We start from the raw sequence: 4,742 nt of genomic DNA on the forward strand, positions 1-4,742 counted from the left end.
TGTTTCACAATAGGTACTGTATAACTGTTGTTATCTCACCAAGGGTCTGCCTAACTACTCGAATAGTACTCGTTAAGCAACACTTTGTCCTCACCAATATTTCTTAAGCAAGTCACACAAACTGATGATATTAAACAAACTGCTGTTGGTCCCAATAATTCAAAAGGTTAGACTGGTCACATAACGTTACATACGTGCAACAATCCACCTTCATCTCAATTTTCATTATTCTCTCCAACATCTGGAAAAGTAAACATTAAATAAGATTTAATCTAACATTTATTTACTTCTCATAATATATATTGTAACTAAATAAAAAACCAGGAAGAAATTTAAATAAGATCGGTTAAGTTAATACGTGTGAAGCAGTAGTTAGGAAGGTGTTATATAGGTATCAGTGTATCATATGATACACAGGTTACATAACCTCGTGATGTTATCTAATTGACACGATTAAATTCATGCATACATTTACACACTCGTGCTTCCAAGCGATCTTAAATACAAAACATAAAACCAGCTTCATCACACTAGCATATCTATTACAGAGTTACGATGTTCTGTAATTTCATATTGTAAAAACCCTTTCGCAAACCCATTGAATCGATTAAGTATTCCACGTGGTATAGTCAGGAATGTGTGTGTGTAAATCATTGCATCAACATATACAAATTCTCACAAACAATCAATTTATTGTAAATAACGAGTGTTCATTACTTACCTATAGGTGTGTTTACGTGCAGGAATCTCGGCAGAAACACATGACACTAATACAACCCATTATAATGCAACGAAAACCTTCTGTAATCAGTAACTAATGTAGTACACATCTAAATTTCACAAATTCAAGAATACGTGTTTACTAGATTTATTTCAATTACTTTCGCCGTAGCCAAACTCTGTTGGTTCTGTTCCAAGTCAGATGAATTTAAAAACCGTCTCTAGGTTTTCATATCATTAATCCAGTAACGTCTACAAGATAAGTATACAGTCCTCTGTTCAATCGGCTAGTATATGTGTTCGTTGATATCTCGTCTTCTTCTATTCTTGATATTGAAGCCCAATATAACTTATCCAATTTGTTTGAAATATAAATGCAAGTATTTGCCAAGCTACCGAGTACATCCGAGGTAAACTTGGCCACTACGTGTCCGGGATCAGCACGAGAAGCTATGCCCCTCCAAATCGGTTTTTAAATCTGTTTGTCATAGTTTGTAAGAGAGACGGCTCAGTAAGCGTTGTAACACCCACGTTTTGTGTTCGGGGATGGGTAGTTTAGGGGGTGTGGTCAGTGCTGAACAACGCTTTAACGTGTGAAGTCTGTCATTGTATATGTTAACATGGTGACTTACTAGTCATATTCTACATCCGAAGCAAGCATTTAGCAGACACAGAGATTCGTAAATACATTTCCCCTTCATTCAGCCGACTGTGAACACAAACTGAAAGCCCTATCGACCGACACCGGGGGATCTAACCTAAACAACCAATTGAGAATCAAAGGAGAAGACTGTTATCTCGGCATTTTGTCCCGTTACTATTGGTATCACATACACACTCCTATACTCCAAACCTAATGACTTTGTATACAAAAGAGGGGAAACCATCATCATGTTTTATCTCACCGCGTCCTATACAAGGGATTCTCTATATAAATCATGTGTATGGTAAATTTTTCATCAGTCAAATCTGAATCACGATAACTGAGTCAGTATACTCTGCCCCAAACTAATCTAATTAACGCAAAGTGTAGTTATTGCCCTTGATTCTAGCTCTTTCATGAATTAAAATAATATGGTTTGAATTAGATTCTATCTATCACGCCAGAGATACGTTTACTTTATTACTACTCTACTAATGGTGTAAAGGTGGCGGGATGGCCCTAGATTATTACCACTATTACCACACAATCTCCTATCAATCATACTGGTCAGACAGTCAGCAGTCAACGTTTTTCTATAACAAAGTCACTCATTAATATATAAAAAACATGAAGGATTAAACAAGGGAAATTGCACGTGCGAATAATTAAGTTCTAATTAAGTATTCATATCGACCTAGTGTTAGATCTGGTTACAATAATGTTCTTGCTATCATTTGTTATAGACAAAATACAAAAAAAAAAAACACATGTTGAGAGAACCATATCATAAACACAATGTCGAAGAAACTAGGGTAAAATATGAACTGTTATCACAGCGAGGCTAAGGTGTGTTCAATTCAAACATATTACTACCTTATTACGTCAATAATTGTCTCAGTCACAGCAATTTTTGTTCAAATCAAATAAACTCTTGTCATTACTGCAGTAACAACCATCAGTCACACAGATATTTGTTAAATATACAAATACTTGTCACATGCCCATTCGTGTCAAAGCCACCACCACAGAGTTACTTCCTATTCTTTATTTGTTTTCAGTACACATGGTAAAACTACAAACTGCATGAGGTAAAGTTTTCCCTCTAACTCATATGAAACAATATTAGCTTGTAATCTCTCAACATCTTACTTAACATCACACATGTACAACTACGTTTTGTCAATATTATATTATTTAATCTTCAGATAATACAAGTTCATGTTTGATCTTCCGTCTAGATATCATTCTAAATTATGGTTATCCCCTGTAAAAACATTATTTTTACCGAAAAATCTTAAAAATCAGGTCAGTACCGATCATTACGATTGGCTGACTTTTATAATCAACTTTATATTCATTTGTGACCTGTTATGTGAAAATGTATTGTTAAGAACCTTCCAGCTGATGAAAGGACCCGGTTTCGTTCACACACCGATAAGTCTTTATCACAGTATCTTAGAGAGTCTTACGCACAGTGCCATTCAAAGAGCCTTAAACACCACGTCTTACAACATATAATATTTGTGAGTAAATACCATGAATTCGAAACAAATGATCAAATTCATAGTAAGATTATAAGATGGCGTCCTTCAGAGGTCTTAAAGCGTTATGAAACAACAGCGTTCTTCAGATGGGAACGAAAACCTGCGGGAAAATGACATTCTTTACAAATCGGAACGGGTTCTATACATATTACATTAAGCCTCAAAGAAATCGGGGATAGTTATGTCCTTAAAATATGAAAAAGTGTAGTCATTAGAATAAAGAAAAACTATTCCAGATGAACTGTCGGTCGACGAAGACATCGAATAAAGCATTTGCATCTAATCTCGATATAAAAGAAGAAAATCATCCAGATGTAAATAAGCAGTTCACCTCATCATATGGAAAACTCATCCAACCCTCACAAAAACAGGGTCTAGTTATATCTTTTCAGAGAAAAAGTGTCATCTACATTATCACCATGAAAACAAAGTAATCTTCACAGAAATAGAAAATAATGATTATTCCGAGAAATATCGTCATCATCATTGGTTTAGCGAAGCAAAAATATAAGAAAAACTAACAAGGAGGCCTTTGAAACGTATAATGATAATACCAGGTGTTCAAGAAGGATAACCAGCTTTTGCTTCATCAACGAGACCATCAATCAAGCAAGTAATCTTACGTTTTCAATAAGAACCAGGTTTATAACAACACCATCAACACAACCAGCACAAAAAGCTTCATATGACATCAAGGACCAATTGTAACAGCAACATACATCCTCCTGTATGACAGGCTGTTTTTTTTTTTTTTTACTGAATTCACAGTAGAACTTATCCAAACAGGCTTTCCCAAATCCTTCAAGATCACTTATAAAACATATTGATTATGTCTTGGTTTCATCTTCATTTTCATGTTTAGGTAACTTGAAATATCTATAGACCATGTATAGTTTATACACCAGTAAAAACTGAAATCAAAGGCATGACGGGCTCTTCTTCAACACAACTAACAAGAATAGTTTCCCGAAATGGTAAATGATAAGCGCGATGATTTTTAACTTCTCGATTGTGAATTTTTCATATGTTAAAGTGATATTCCTACTCTCCTATCCCAGTGGAAAATAAAATGCTGTTTATAACATATATGACCATTAGCATTTTGATGGCCTTAATACTCTTCAATACATGGCCAAACGAATGTCTTATTTGCCAAACACTGTGTAAATACATTTGAACATGGCCAGACGTATGTCTTATTTGTCAAGCACTGTGCCAATAACTTCAAACATGGCCAGACGTGTGTCTTAATTACCAAGCACTGTGTAAATACATTTGAACATGGCCAGACGTATGTCTTATTTGCCAGCAGTGTGCAAATAACTTTAAACATGGCCAGACGTATGTCTTATTTGTCAAGCACTGTGCCAATAACTTCAAACATGGCCAGACGTGTGTCTTAATTACCAAGTACTGTGTAAATACATTTGAACATGGCCAGACGTATGTCTTATTTGCCAGCAGTGTGCAAATAACTTTAAACATGGCCAGACGTATGTCTTATTTGCCAAACACTGTGCAAATAACTTCAAACATGGCCAGACCTGTGTCTTATTTGCCAAGCACTGTGCAAATAACTTCAAACATTGAGGCGTTTGCAATAAGGAGCATCGTGCATGATTTTAAAGCTTGTTAGCCATGTAAATGATTTCCTTCCTCACTTATTCAAAATGAATTGCTTCGGTGTCAATTTCCTGCTCTTAGTAAAAAGGTAGCTGTGACTTCACACGGACGTCTAAGAAAGCACCACTTATAGCGGAACATTCATAAACCCCTCTGCAGTTATTTTGGCTGATGATGATATAGCTCTTTTCATAAAAAGGGGTTGAATCCGA

This window comes from Ylistrum balloti, unplaced genomic scaffold (genome assembly GCF_031769215.1).
Source record: "Ylistrum balloti isolate Yb309-2 unplaced genomic scaffold, AGI_CSIRO_Ybal_v1 Utg370370, whole genome shotgun sequence".
NCBI classification, from domain to species: domain Eukaryota; kingdom Metazoa; phylum Mollusca; class Bivalvia; order Pectinida; family Pectinidae; genus Ylistrum; species Ylistrum balloti.